The sequence below is a fragment of the Pteropus alecto genome, unplaced genomic scaffold (assembly GCF_000325575.1).
Source record: "Pteropus alecto unplaced genomic scaffold, ASM32557v1 scaffold7, whole genome shotgun sequence".
Taxonomy (NCBI): domain Eukaryota; kingdom Metazoa; phylum Chordata; class Mammalia; order Chiroptera; family Pteropodidae; genus Pteropus; species Pteropus alecto.
Window position 1 is genome coordinate 28,188,096 of NW_006494614.1, and position 17,039 is coordinate 28,205,134.

Here is a 17,039-nt window from a genome sequence, read left to right on the forward strand (position 1 = left end):
TAAAACTTATGGGAACAGAACATCCATGAGACAGAAGCTGGAAATTTAAAACAGTGAATACAAAAGATATCATACATCATCTCTTGGTTGGCTTATGGTAAAAACTATGACTTTTTAATTCATTAAAAAATTCATTCAACAATATTCATGAAGTACAATATTCTATATCCTGTATCAGCACTGAAGATTTCAAAATGAGTAAGACAGTGTTTCTTTCAGAAACTTAGACCCTAATGAAGAAAATAGGCATATAAACAATTAATTATTCATTACAACAACTTTTAAGAGGTTTTTTTTAAATAGTCAAATAATGAACAAGTATTCCACAAACCAGCTTTTTACAGATGTAAAATTATTCTAGATCAGTTCCACCTAAAATCATAACAATGGACAAATAGAAAATCAAATTATCCTGACTATAACACTTCCAACATATCTAATGAAGTAAATAGAGAATGAAATAAATTAGAGTCCAGAATAAAATGTCATCCATAGCATTGGCATTGCATAATTGTAATTTAGTACTCAAAGACTGCTGTCATTTTTGTAAGGTAAATCAAAATTTTCCAATATTAGTAGAAACGCAAATGTCTGTATATACAAGAAATCCATATAATTTATTACAGAAAAAAACACAAATTTTTATATTAAACACCATGTGGTCTAACCTTTTTCTGAAGATATTTTATCCTATATTTTGATTCTGGTACCCAACAACAAGGGCACATGCTTGAACAAGGAGAAAAGAAGAAATGATAAATTTTAATTCTGATATCATATGAAAAAATTAAAACAATATTTCTTTCCTATTTCCCCTTACATTTCTTTCCTATTTCTCCTTTCCCCTAAAAAAGATCTAAGGCAACTTATAAAGATGAGTGAAATAAAAGATAAAATAAACCTAGAAAATAAAAGGTAAAAGGAAAATAGAGTGGAAAAAATACTGTAAACAGTTTAAGTTATTTGGATTAGTATATAGTTTGCTTGCCAGGAGTAGGGCATAAAAGTGACATTAAACTTTCTAGCAGATGTGTATGTGTGTGTTAGTGTGTGTGTGTGTGTGGGAGCGGGGGAGAGAAAGAGAGAGAGAGAAAGAGAGAGAACGAGAGACATCGCAAGGCCTAAAATTTATAGTTTATTAGATAACACTATTTTAAAAAGAAACATAATTCTGATACTAAAGTTCAAGTTATTATCATAAACCTGGTGACTTTTTCCAGGGCAGTTTCTTAATATAAGTTGGCGGCATAATATCAAAACACAGAAACACACTTATAGAAGGAGAGAACAGAAGAAATGAGATTCAGGTATGCGGTTCTCTGACAATCTAGGTTATTTCAGGGGTAGATTTTAAATTATCTAAAGAATAAATAAATTGCATATCCTTCCTACTATATTGCCTACTATATTGCTGGGATAACAAATTGAATATACATTAACTCCGTTTCTCTCTACTGAGCTTTTGAAAGCTTTCTATTTAGTGACAAAGCTTTTGAAGTTATACTACTTGACAAGTAGCAGGAGTACTTGTATTCTTTATAAAATAAGTGTACAGCTGTGTTTTTTTAATAGCTGAGCTGGAGATACGGTAAAAATTGAAGAACCCAATAAAGAAGGGAGGAGACAGTCTATAAATAATGCCATTCCAAGTCTTTGTGTAAGTGAGCAAAAAGATAACCCACTGGAGTCACATTTATGTTTTGGATGATTTTTGGCTTAATGAATTTCCAAAGCAAATAAAGAAACAAATTTATTTTATTTTATTTTACTTGATATATAATTTACATACAATATTGTCTAAATTAAAGGTATACACATGTTGATTTGATACACTTACATATTACAATGTGATTACCACTATAATGTTAGCTAATGCCCCATCGTGCCACATAATTACTATTTTTTGTGTGTGTGTGGTGAGAACAATTAAGATCTAGTCTTAGCATCTTTAAAGTTTATATTACAGTATTGTTGACTATAATGACTATGCTGTGTATTAGATCTCCAGTACCTATTTATCTACTAGTTGCAAGTTTGTACTCTTAACATCTCTCCATTTTCCCTATCTCTTACTCCCAGTAACCACTATTCTACTTTCTGTTTCTATAAGTTAGGCTTTTTAAAATTTCACATATAAGTGATATTATGCAGTATTTGAAGAGACGGTTATTTTGGTTGTAACAAAAGCAAAGACTAATACACACACACACACATACAACCAGAACCACAAACGCATATGCACACACACACATGAGACACCTAAAGAATATTGAGCTTGGAGCTATGTAAGTTATTTATGTACCTTCTAAGATAAACTAGTGAAAAAATGTACTTGTGGATAATTAAATGAACTGACTTGCATAATATCGCAGAATACTTTTTTAGTTTTACTTGCTATTTAAAAAAAAACAAATTTTAAAGATGTTTACTAAAATGGCTTTGGTAATAATTAATTATTTGGTCAGTAATATATAAAGAGAGCATTTATTTCTGATAATAATTAGATAGCAGAAGCATCTATCTACCAAAATGTTCTTAATTCATTACACGATAATTCCACTTCATCTCTATATATCATGTAAATTCATATAATACACATACAGTCAAGAGTTTGCATCAGACTATCCAACATAGTATTAAATAATTAAGAAACAAGTTAAAAAACATGGATCAATTTCTATAACTTAAGTGAAATAGTGGGATAGTACTTTTGAAATATTACCTTAAAAAAATCCCAATAATCATATTGCTCTTCAGCTCTCTCTGCTCATTGAAATTGAGGCATTCTTTGTTTTGGAAAGGGGGGATACTGGCAGAGAAAAGGAGCAAAGAAGTTATAGGCAGCTTTGATTTTCAAAAATATTTTTCAATACCCAGATGGGAGAAAAAGTAGTCTTGAAAGTATGGATTTCTTTTGCCGAAGCTAGAATTTTAAGAGAATGAAGATTTGTGATCCTCTAAGCCAGAGTAAAGAGAATGCAAAAATGACCCGAGGGAAGGTTCCTGATATGAAGAGATGATGGCTTATTTTTAGGATGCAGGAGATGAGCTGGGAGGTAGAGAGAAAAATAGACTTAGAAGTTACAGCTTTCAGAGATGACCAGAACCCACTGTATCCAGGAGCTGCAAATTAGACTTCCCTTGTTTCCTGAAGCCCCTGAAAGAGGAACCCTGCATACTAGAGAATGAGTGCGAGGTAGTGGAGGCATCACTCTCCGGCAAGGGGACTTGTAGCAGAAGAGCTCTCAGATCAGAATCTAGTTAGAGGATGTTGCTTCGTTTCATAAGGCAGAGCTGCCATTACAGCTTGAGGAGGACAGAACTGGAAGGTATGTGGGTTTGAGGGCTTGGGTTATGCCAGGTATGAGGTGGGGAGTGGAATGGGGCAGTAGGGGTGCTAGCACTATGCATTGATTGCTCTGAAAGAACAGACTACATGTTACACATATCACAGTAACTAAATAGCAGGTGATATGAGGATAGGCACTACTGTTTCTATAAAGCAATATGTAACCTATAAGTAATTCTCTGATTCATGTGGATCTATTCCTTATGATACTGACTCGAAATTTTATTGTTTGGTTTAGTAGAGTCATGGGTAGTTACAGATCTTTGATTTGCTCATGGAGGGTTAGTTATAACCAATTTCTGTCCACAGTGTCAAAGAACAAAGGAAGATCACTGACAGCTGTTAATTCTATATTATTCACAATAGATTTATTTACAAAGCTATATGTAATGAAAGAGTGATCTTTAGCAGAGTATTCATGCTTAAGGACCATCTGCTATGTGTATTATCCATTGGTTTGAGAGATTTGCAATTTGAAGGAAGCAAACGTTAGTTTAGGCTTATATTTCTACATCTTACCATTTACTACAACTCCTCATACTTATATATATTTATTCTATTTTATAATATTTTTTCAACTACAGTTGGCATACAATATTATTTTTTTCAGGGATACACATAATTTTTTCAATATTATATATTGTTTCAGATGTATAATATAGTGATTAGATATTTATACAACTTACAAAGTGATCACACTGATAATTCTAGTACCCATCTGATACCATATATAGTTATTAGAATATTATTGACTATATTCATTATGTTATACTTTACATTCCCATGATTATTTTGTAACTACCAATTTGTATTTCTTAATCCCTTCCCTTTTCTCACCCACTCCTCAAACTCCTCCCATCTGGTAACCATCAAAATATTCTCTGTATCTATGGGTTTGTTTTCTATTTTGTTTTCTTGTTTATTTTGTTCTTTAGTTCCTAAATGTAAGTAAAATCCTACATTATTCTTCTTTCTCTGTTTGACTTACTCCACTCAATACAACACCCTCTAAGTTTAACCATGTTGTTGCAGGTGGCAAGATTTTATTCTTTTTATGGCTGTATAATATTCCATTGTGTATATGTATCACCCCTTCTTTATCCATTCATCCATTGATGGACACCTAGATTGCCTACATGTCTTGGCCATTGTAAATAATGCTGCAATGATCATATGGAGTCATATGTCCCTTCGGAGTAGTGTTTTGGGTTTCTTCAGATAAATACCCAGGAATGAGATTACTGGATAGTTCTTTGTCTCTTGTTATAGCCTTTGCTTTAAAGTCTATGTTGTCTGGTATAAGTATTGCTACCCCAGCGTTTTTATTTGTTTTCATTTTCATGAAACATCTTATTCCATCCTTTTACTTTTAGTCTGTGTGTGTCTTTTGATGTAGAGTGAGTCTCTAGTAGGTAGCATATGTAGGAGTCTTGTCTTCACATCTATTCAGCCATCCTACCTTTTGATTGGAGCATTTAATTCGTTTATAGTTAAAGTAGTCGTTGATAGATATGTAATTATCGCCATTTTATTATTCATATATTTTTAATATTTTTCTTCTTAAAGGAGTCTCTTTAACATTTTTTGTAATACTAGTTTGGTGTTGATGGACTCCTTTAGCTTTTCTCTTGTCTGGGAAGCTGTTTATCTGTCCTTTGATTCTAAATTATAGCTTTGCTGGGTAGAGTAATGTTGGTTGTAGGTTGTAGGTTCTTGCTTTTCATCTCTTTGACTATTTCATGCCAATCCCTTCTGGCCTGTAAAGTTTCTGATGAGAAACAGCTGGCAGTCTTATGGGAGCTCTTTTGTAGGTAACTAACTGCTTTTCTCATGCTGCTTTTAAGAGTCTCTCTTTGTCTTTAAACTTTGGCATTTTAATTATGATGTGTCTTGGTGTGGGCCTCTTTGGTTCGTGTTGTTTGGGACTCTCTGAGCTTCCTGGGCTTATATGACCATATCCTTCGCCAGGTTAGGAAAGTTTCCCATCATTATTTCTTCAAATGGGTTTTCGGTTCCATGCTCTGTCTCTTCTTCTTCTGGTACTCCTATGATACAAATGCTGGTATGCTGAATGTTGTCCCAAAGACCCCTTAAACTATCCTCATTTTTTTAGATTCTTTTTTCTTGTTACTGTTCTGATTGGGTGTTTTCTGCTACCTTATCTTCTAAACCGCTGATTTGATCCTCTATTTCATGTAATCTGCTGTTGATTTCCTCTAATGTATTCTTCATTTCGGTTATTGTATTCTTCATTTCTGACTGGTTCTTTTTTATGTTTTCTATCTCCATTTTTATATTTTCTATCTCTTTGTTAAAGTTCTCATTGAATTTATCTACTCTTCCCCTAAGCTTATTGAGCATCCTTATAACCAGGTTTTGAACTCTGCATCTGGTAGATTGCTTGTCTCCATTTTATTTAGTTCTTTTTCTGGAACTTTGTCCCATTCTTTCACTTGAGACTCGTTTCTTTGTCTCCGCATTTTGGCTGCCTCCTTGTGTTTGTTTCTATGTGTGTGGTATGGCTGCTATGTCTCCCAGTCTTAGTAGAATGGCCTTATGTATTAGGTGTCCTGTGGGGCCTGGGAGCACAGTCTTCCATGGACACCTGAGCCGGATGCCCTAGATATGTCCCTTGTGTGGGTTGTGCGTGCCCTCCTGTTGTAGTTGAGCCTTGGTTGCTGTTTGAACATCAATAGGAAGGATTGACCCGTGGGATGATTGATTGTGAGGACTGACTGATGACTATAGTAGAGAAGCCATTGTACAAGATCTGATCCTATGGAGTAGGACTTGCTTTAGCAGGTTTCTGGTACCTTCCTAGTCTGTCCTTTGGGTGTTTCATTCTTGGATATGAGCCAAGGTGGTGCTCCAGCTCAATCTGAAGCTGCCCATGAGGCTTGCTGTGGCCAAGTTTAGCCATATCCTGTGTCTTGTCAGGGGCCACCTGGCATCAGCTACCAAGCAATCCACAGCTGGCTTTCATCCAAGCTGGACTTGGAAGTACCTTGAGACAACAAGCTGTGAACCAAGGTCAGCTACTGCTAGTGCCAGTTTTGGTGCTGCTCAGCAAGAATTATGGGGTACACAGAGGCCAGATGCTGTTTGTTTGGATTTTGTGAATGTTTGAGAAATTTTAGGAAAGTCTGCAGCATGAGCCATGACAGGTCATTTATATGGAAAAGACACTGAAAGTGTGTTCGGGTGGGATCTCAGGAAATCACCAGGCTGAGGCCAATCATATTAGGGTGGTTGATGGAGATTGAGTTATGGTAGCTGCCTGCACTGCATTGTTGCAGGGATGGCCCAACAATGGAACAATGGGCTCCGCCAGCAATTCTGTCTGGAAGAAAGCTGCCCCTCAAACCCTCCTCCTGAAGCCAGACAGTTCAGTTCCTCTCTGTATGTCCCTGGCACTCTTTGAGCTGTTGTCCCAGCACTGGAGCACAGAATAAGTGAGTCTATCAGTGAGTGAGTCCATGTGTGGGCATTCCAAGACCTCCTCAGCCCTTTGCCTCACTCAGCCACAATCTTTGCTGGTTTTCATAGCCAAAAGTTGTGGAGACTTCTCTCTCCAGGCCTGAAACCCTGGCCTGGGGAGACCAGTCTGGGGCTGGGAGACTTTGCTTCTTCAGGAGGTCCTCTTCAGTTGAGATATTCCTCTCAATTTTCAACAACCACACGTGGCTGTGGGATCAGCCCATTGGGAGTCTCTGCCCCTCCTACCAGTCTTGAAGTGGCTCTTTCTGTATGTACTTAGTTGTAGAAATTCTGTTCAGCTGGAGTTCAGACAATTTTCAATGATGGCTGCTCTATATTTTAGTTCTAATTTTGATGTGGTCATGAGAGGTGGTAAGCACAATGTTTATTTACTCCACCATCTTGACTGGAAGTCCATATTTATGTAGCTTTAAAATAGGCAGAAGATATAGGGTACAAATTTTAAAAGGCATGAAAGGTGTGCAGTGAAAAGTAATACTCCCACTTTCTTAATTTCCTAATTATGGTTTCTCTTTCTAAAGGCAGCCGTTATAACCATACTCTCGTGTTTCTTTTTGCTAATTTACCTTTCAAATCAACCTAATCTAATCTGGATTCTGAAAGGCTAAAAAAACTAAACAAAATACTGGAAGCAATGCTTTCCAGGTAGTGAACACCTGGCAATAAAGAATAATGATCCTGAGAGATGGAGAAAATTTGAGGAGCCTTATAATTGTCACAGTTTATTGCTGGAGAGGGCCTAGCACATGAAGGGAGAATCCAAGACAAATCAGTCTGACTTGAGGAGACAAGGCTGGGAGGCCAAAGAGACAATAGGTGGAGTTCAAAGAGAAGTGTACTGGAGAGAGTTGCAGAAGAGGTGACATTACTAAATATTCAATAGATATTAAAATAACAAAAATTATTATGAATGGTTTTATACCAATCAAAAAACTTAGCTAAAAGGTCAAATTCTTTGAAAGCTACAAATGCTCACTAAAGAATAGATAATCTAATTGCTCCTGTACCTATTAAAGAAATTTAATTTATAGTTTAAAAATGTCCTATAATGAAAACTTCAGCCCCACATGGCTTCAGCGGTGAATTCTACAAAACAAAGCAAGAACTATCAAATATACACAAATGTTTCTGGAAAGGAAAAAATATATTCCCACAATTTCATGAGATCAGGTTGAGAATGATAACTTTATTTTTCTTTGCTGATTTAGAATGCATTTTGGGATTTATTAGTATTCTTATAATAATAATTACTACCACAGAATTTTACTGGAACTTTTCTGGTTATAGTTGTTTGTTAGTTTGTTTTTATGATATAATGCTCTTAGGATTTTATTTTTAAATAGACCAAATTGCTCTTTTATTTGAGAATTTGCAAAGGAAAATTGCATCTCGATGGTTCTAAATTTGAAATTTCTTTTATTGTCCAAAGTGGTTTGAATCTGTAAAGTCTTTTAAAAACATACCTGACTATTTTTATTATTGTGACAACCAAGATTAAGCCCTTTACATTATATCACAAAGGTGTGCAATATTGAAAAAAAAGTTAAAATAATTTTCTTGTTTATGTAAGTTAATTATATAACTATTATTTCTAACCCATTTTCAAACTGCTATGATTTTTGTTTCTCATGTTTCTCACTTTTGTATAATCTTAAAATATTCTATAAATATTAAAGTACATAAAATAAGGTAATATTCTTCCAAATCATTGGCTTGCAAAATGTTGTCATTTGACTTATACTTATAATACTAAAACAAAGTAATTTTCTTTGATAATTTTAAAAGAGCATAGCTACATAAGTTATACTCTTTTTTATAAAAAAAACAAACAGCAAAAATATCAATACTTGTAAAAATCTCTTTTGGACAACTCTAAGACAGTATTATAGGGAGAATGAGACAATTGACAAAGACATACCAACACTTATCAGAAAAGTACTATTTATTATGACACATTATTATGACACTTAGGTTGTTTACATATCTTGACTATTGTGAATAATACTGCAATGAGCATGGGTGTACAGATATCTCTTTGAGATAATGATTTCATTTCTTTTGATATATATTGAGAAGTGAGATTGCTGGATCATATGGTAATTTTATTTTTAATTTCTTGAGGAACTGCTATACTACTTTCCTTAGTGGCTGTACCAGTTTAAATTCCCACCAAAGTGTACAACAATTTTCTTTTCTCTAGATCTATTGTTTTATTTATTTTATAAAAGCCATCCTAACAGTGAAGTCATATTCTGTTGTGATTTTAATTTGTATTTCTCTGATGATTGGTGATGTTGAGCACCTCTTATGTACATGTTGGCCAATTGTATGTCTTTGGAAAATGTCTATTCACGTCTTTTGCCTTGTTTTAAAATAACTTATTTGTTTTGTTTTGTTTTGCTATTGAGTTATATGAGTTCCCTGTATACTGTGGATGTTAAACCCTTATCAGGTAGGTGATTTGCAACTATTCTCTCCAATTCCAGAGGCTGTATTATCATTTTGTTGATCCTTTTCTTTACTGTGCAAAATCTTTTAAGTTTCATGTAGTCTTACTTGTTTATTTTTGCTTTTGTTGCCTTTGCTTTAGATGTCAGATCCAAAAAGCAATTGCCAAGATTGATATCAAGAAGCTTATCCCCTGTTTTATTCTAGAAGCTTTAGGGTTTCAGGCCTTACATTTAAATCTATAATCCATTAGAGTTGATTTTTTTTTTTTTTTTATGATGTAAGATGGGGTCTAATCAAGCTCTTTTGTATGTGGCTAACCTGTTTATCTAACACAATTTATTGAAAAGACTATCCTTTTCTCATTACATAGAGTTAGTTTCTTTGTCAGAAATTAATTAACCACATATGAATGCTATATAACTTGAGATTTTAAGCACTGCTTTGGTATGTCATTGGTATGTTATTCTTGATTTGAATTAAATTTAATTGAGGTAAGTTACATATAAAATATAAACTAATGATATAGCTGAAATTTAAAACAAAGAAAGTTGTTTTGGAGAATGGGTACTGGATGAAAATATTTTAAAATTCTTTTTAGTATAGAGTTTATTATATTTTCAAATATAGCCTTTGAGACCTAATGTTATAGTTTTCCCAATGTCACAGTGAGCCAAGATTTGGAGAGCCTTTATGTTGAGCCTTATATATGAGATAGGTTTCTAATTGCTTTTTAGAAACCTATCTCATGACTCCATTTCCTCCCGCCAGAAGTGTACTTATTTAGTTAGTTAGTTAGTTAGTTAGTTATTTTACTCATCAAAATATAATTTAAATAAAAATTGGAGTTTAAAAACTACTTAATCTTTAAAAATATAAATAATTTTTAAAAGTTAAAAATTCTGATCTGGAAGAAAATTTTGTGTTTTTAGGTATCATATAATTTGTAGTTTTCACTTGAAACATGCATTCAGATTCCCATTATAAATTTTTAAAAGGCAAACAATAAAAAGAAACCAAAACAAAATGCTATTTGGCATAGAAAACCATGCTATTTCATATATTTAAATACTTTTAAACCACAAGTATATTGTCTTTTCAAGAAAATCAATAAAAAGATAAATTGCTGAGCTGTAACTATTTATAGTTCAAGTCTTTTCATCTACAAGAAAAATTTCTTATAATTCAGGTAAGTAAATTTTCAATAAAAATAGTAAACTGTAAATACAATCTACTACATACAATGGGTAAACATTGCAAAAGTAACTATAACTTGTGTGAAAAATTATAAAGATTTTTGTATAAATGTGAAAGAAAAAATACAGCCTATAAAACATTCAAAGTATTTGACTATCATGATACCATGTGATGAATTAAACCAAACAAATAAAAACCTTGTGTTATACAATTGTTTTTATAACTGCCAATTGCCACAAATTCAAATGTTTTCTTTTTTCATAGTATTAACTATACGTCAGGTAGAACAAGAATAAAACCAGTTACTCATGTAGAAAATTATAGTCAATCAAGACTTTCCTTTGATTTCTTTTTCAAGTTTTTCCAACTCTATTATCTATATTAAGTTCCATAAAATATCTAATAAATATGGATTATACATATAATTTAATTTACAAAATATCTATTTCATGTGCTTACTAGTTCTACATTTGTACTGTAGTTTGAATTTAAATAAAATGTTGAATTAAACTGATGAGATATATCTAATATTCTTTGGTCTTCATACATACTACTTTATTGATTAAAATCTTTTGTGCATTTAATTTATAAACACTTGCCTACAAATGGGTAAGTAGTTTAAATGAAACATACTCTTCTTATTATACAGTAGGCATCTTTGATAATGATAACACTTCAATATTGCCTAAATAAGATTTTACAACTTATTCAAAGGAAAGGGTATTTGTATGGAAGGAGTGCTTAATTTCAAGTTTTCATAGAAGAGGAAAGAGAAAAAAATTTAACTTAGTCATTGTGCATATTTGAAATAGTATTATTTTATTAAATTTACTTATATAATCAATTAGAAATGTCAAAATTTAGAATTATCAGAATAAAATAGTATGTTTTTATGTCTATAAATTTTTTGGTAGTATTTCTGAGTGGTTTTTCCTATTGGAGTTACTACTCTACATTTATATTATTCAAGAGATATTTTCTTTGTGTTTATTTGTCTGTAAGTTTTTTTAATTAAATGCACAAAAATGTTTCAGTAGGAAGCATGCAATACAAGCTAGATGATGAGAGCTCCCAAAAGAGGTCATTTTTTTGTCAAGTAGATCAATACGGATTAATTATATTTTGAAAACAGAGATAAATAAAACAACGGATTAACAAATGTGAGTGCAACAGTTTTGAAAATGAAAAAGTTTATTTTAATGACTGAGTCAGAAAATTTCATTAACAAAATGCACATTCAATTATGTATTTTGAGCAGTATTGTGCACAAAATGCAAAAATAGTAAATCTCATTACTAGTCACAGATGTTTTGTGCAATTTTTAACTGTACACAAAAATTGATGGTGCTTCTTTGTCTATAAGCCATCTGGTCATATTTTATTATGACATCTGTCTGTTTGTAGAAAATATTATGAAATCAGAATAGATTTAACAAATGAAAACTGTAAAAATTGAGTTTGTAGTTATTCAAAGAAAAAACAATAAAATAAAATATACACTTTTTGTCTATTGGCAGTGTACTTAAAAAGTTGACATAAATATTTCAGGAACAGAACAAGGAAATATAAATTTTCTACCTGGAATACCTTTTTCTTTTTTCTCACTAAATCTTTCCTTGCTCTGATCTTATACTACTCTGTCTTAACAGACCTAAAGGTACTGAGTCATTCTTTTTTAAAATTTTAATATAACCCAGCTATTTCTAAAAGCTTGAGTGATCTAGCTAAAGTGAAAAACTTGAAAATATAGTAGTTTATTGACAGGAAGCATAAATTATATGCTATATGAATAAAAAGCATTTAGCTGGTATATCTTTTCTTCTGCTGGTCTGTTTCTCATCTCAGATCTAGGATATGAATCATCCTATTTCCTAGAAGGCATTTGATGCTGAAGCCCAAGACTGATGAAACCTCTGGTCTGTCCTCTGTTGCCTCCAATGGTGCTTCACTGATCTATATAACCTTGCTATGAACTGAATGTCGTGTCCCCTCAAAATTCATATGCGAAAACACTACCCCTAATGTCATGGTGTTATGAAGTGGGGCCCTAGGGAGATAATTTAAATTAAATGAGGTCATGAAGGTAAAGCCCTCAAGAATGGAATTAGTGCTTTTATAAGAGTTACAAATGAGCTTTTTTCCTTTCTCTGCTCTCTACCATGTGAGGATACAGTGAAAAGTCTGCAACTGAGAAGAGAGCTCTCACCAGAACCTGACATACTGACACCTTGGTCTTGAATTCTGGGCTCCAGAACTGTGAGAAATACATTTATATTGTGTATAAGCTCCTCCTTCCATCAAGTCTATGGTACTTTGTTATAGCAGTCCAGACTGACTAATACAGAAATTGGTACTGAGAATGGGGGTGCTGCTGTAACAAATACCTAAAAATATGGAAGTGGCTTTGGACCTAGGAAATGGGCAGAGGCTGGATGAATTTTGAAGTGTATGATAGAAGTATGGACATTAAAGTGATTCTGGTGAGGGCTCAGAAGAAAAAGAGGAGATGTGTAAAGAAAGCTTCAATCTTTTTAGAGAAAACATAAATAATCATAAAATGAATGTTGGTAGAAATATAGACGGTAAAGGCCATTTTATGAGGTCTCAGACAGAAATGAGAAATGTGTTATTGGAAACTAGAGGAAAGGCTATCCTTGTAATAAAGTGGCAAAAAACTTGGATGGATTGTGTTTGTGTTCTAGTGTTTGTGGAAAATAGAACTAACAAGCAATGAAATTGAATATTTAGCTGAAGAGATTTCTAAGCCAAATGTTGAAAAATCATCTTGATTCCTCCTGACTACTTACAGTGAAATGCAAAGAGAGAGAAATGACTTAAAGATAAAAGTGTTAATCAAAAAGGCAGCAGAATTTAAACATTTGGAAAATTCTTAGCCTACACATATTTTAAAAGATGAGAATGCTAAGGATGTGGCTAAGCAACTGTTTGATAAGATTAATATGGATCAGCCATCACAGCAGAAGCCAGGCTCTATTCTTCAAGACAATGGAAGAATGACAAATAGGAGGCAAATAGGAGATCATCAGGGCTGTTACATCCATCGCAGGTCCAGAAAGCATGGGCCTGGGGAAGGATGACAGGCCCCTAGGTGGTTATAAAGTTTGGGACCACATAACCAAGCCATGGGCTCAGGACCCTGACCCAGGAGAACTGCTGGGGTCTGGTAGAGAGCTAATATGGGGCCACGCTGTCAAACCGTGTGACAGCACCAAGCTGATCGAGAAGGGAAGGTTTTGATCATGACACACCTAGTTGGAAAAATGCACAAGAGGCCGACATGAGAATGAAATGTCAGGCACCAACTTTATTGTGGGGAGCGCACTTCTGTTGGGGGAAGTGCAGTCTATTGCAAGGAGCTGGCTTCTGCTTCTGCTTTTCTTCTCCCCTTCTGCTCTTCTGCTCCTCTTTCTTGTGCTCCCCTTCTGCTCTCCAGGGGACCACATGGCTCCACACATATCAGAGTCCAATAGTGGCCTTCAGCCACACATGCATGATACAATAAGCTGAAGTATGTTTACATATTTTAGGCACAGGAGCCTGACTACACTAATGTAACATTCTAAATCCGAGGGCCTATTCCTCGCCTCGAGCCTGGATCACAGCCAGACCTGGCACCCACCAGGCCTGGGACCCAGACCATAGTAGAGATTTCCCTACCCCGATGGGTAGAACATGGGTCAAGGAGGATTATTCTTGAACCTTAAGATCGCATGAACTTGGCCTTGCTAGGTTTTAGACTTGCTTAGAACCCATCACTCCTTCTTTCTTATTTCTCTCTTTTGGTATTTGAGTGTTTACCCTGTCTCTGTCCCAACATTGTATTTTCAAAGCATGTAACTTGTCTGGTTTCACAGATTCACAGCTGGAGAGGAATTTTGCCTCTTGATCTTGAACTTCACCATATTTGATTTAGATATTTACATGAGACTTTGGACTTTAGACTTGATCCTGGAATGTGTTAAGACTTTTGGGAGTCTGCAGGATAGAACAAATGTATTTTGCATACAATAAGGACTTAAATTTTAAAATCCAGGGAAAGAATGTTATGAATTGAATGTTTGTGTTCCCTCAAATTCATAAGCTGAAATACTACACCTCAATGAGATAGTATTAGGAGGTGAGACCTTTGATAGTTAATTAGATTTAGATAAAAGCTGAAAGGTGAGGACCTCATGAATGGGATTAGTGCCCTTATAAAAGTCATGAGAGAGCTTGCCTCCTCTCTCTTTCTGTCATGTGAGGATACAGTAAAATGTCAGCCGTCTGCATTTCAGAAAGAGGCTGTCACTATAAGTGACCTTGATAGCACCTTGATCTTGGACTTCTAGCCTTTAGAAATATGAGAAATAAAATTTTGTTGTTTATGCTTCACCTAGTTTATAGTTCTTTGCTATAGCAACCAGAACTAAGATAGTATGTTTGTCTAAATATTTTTGCTGGACACACCAGATGAGGTTGCTGACTTGTGTGTATGAGTGTTATCAAAGGCAGTTCAGAAGTCTTTGACAACTGATGGAAATAGACAGAGATAGTTGTTAGAAAAATGAGAGGAACAAATACAATTCCAATGGCACACAGTAAAGAATGTATCAGTTGAGTAATCTGTGATTGAAGGTATACAGCCTGTGCTGTGAAAGGTAGAAAATATGTCTGTGGTGTATAACTCCAGGGCATCTCAAAGGACCAGCTAAGGTCTAACTCAGCTACTCAATTTGTCCTCTGGAAGGAGGCCAGGCAATGGCTAGATCAGTCAAATAATAACTCATTCCAGATAATCTCAGGCAGTTGCCTGCAGGAACCTATGCAGTTCTATTATTAAGATGGTCTCTATCTCTATGATGGAGGGTTTGTGGGAAGGAAACAGGTAGCTTACATGTTTTCTATTATTGGCTGATACTTCCCAAGCAATAGTACTATACTTTAAAAGCTTCTGATTTAATTTATCCCCAGTCAAGGGAAGAAAATATAAATGATGGAAGATACAGAGAAAAATAATTTATCTCTTTGAACATTAAACTTTATTTTGGAAAGAATTTATAGTTCAGTTTTCATTAACTATAGTAGCAAGGAATGTTGGCTCTTCATCAGTGGGCCAGTGGATAAGGGGACCAGATCAATGGTGCTGATTCTTATTTAATCAGACTTTGAAATAAAAAATTTCCAATCCGATATGGAGAAATCCTAATCTTACTTTTGGGCTGGAGAATTAAGATGAGAAATGAGTGATAGGAACTAAGTGATACACACACACACACACACACACACACACACACACACACACATACATATGTACATACACTCAATCCAAGCAACTGGGATTCAGAATTGGAGTTAGTCTCCTTTGTTAAGAAATTGGACTGAAGTTAGGAAACCAAGCCCACTTATATCACCAAAGCACATGACTAAGGAGTTAGGCAGAAAGTGGTCATGGGCTTTTGGAACTGGTTTTATAGGGATGAATTTCATTCTAGAACTCATTTAGTAATTTACAACATAGTTATAGGCTTGGTTAGAACTGGCTCAGACTTTGATGAGGGTGATATTACAAATATAAGGTCTGATAACTGGAAAAAACTAGAGAAGGGAGACTTAACACCTGACATTTTTCACCTAATATTTAAAAACTTCAACAAATTTTAAATCCATTTATACTAGCTCCAAATAAGTTTTGAGAATGAGAAATATTCTGATATTCCTAGAACATTATAACAACACGAATATTTATTAAATCACCTTGTTTCTTTTATTCTTAAGGATAGTATTTGATCAAGCTAAATAAATGCCTGAAGCAGTTATGCTTTAATTTAGTAAGAAGTTAACGAAATTGGATTTCTAATTCTGACTCAAAGTCATTCAAAGAATCTTAATATTTAAGTTGAATCTGAATTTCATCAGTTCTTTAAAAATATTTTTTCTAATTTTTTTCCCTGTGAATTTTTCTTATCCATGGTTACTCCTCACGTTTAAAAAACTTAATTTACACATGTCTCTCATACTAATGGTCTCTGACCAAAGACTAAACGTCACTGCCACCTTGTACAATGGTAAGCACTAAAGGTTAGCCAAATACAGAGTGAGCTCTGCCCAATTCCTGTATTTAACAAATGCTTTCTTAGTACCTATTATATGTCAGAGACTGTACAATGTTGGAAATATAAGCAAATAAGAAACATTCATATAACCTAGTGGAAGAGCTTGGCAAATATACAAGCCAATCAATGAGTGTAGTAAATTCTAATTAAGGTAAACACAGGGTGCATTGAGAACCTTCTCCATCCTCCTCCCCTATTTCCAGACTGAATTAGATATATCAAGTAGAAAGGGGGTGAATTTTGAAAGGCTGACCAAATATATGATGTCTAAGCAAAAAACTGAAAGAAAGCAGGACTGGGCTAGGTGAGGGAGAGTCAGTGGACTAGATCATTTCAAGAGAAAGGAATAGCATATGCTAATTCCATTAGCAATAAAGAACCTAGTCTATTTAGGAATTGCTGCATATTTCAGTAATGATGAGAGATAGTGTACG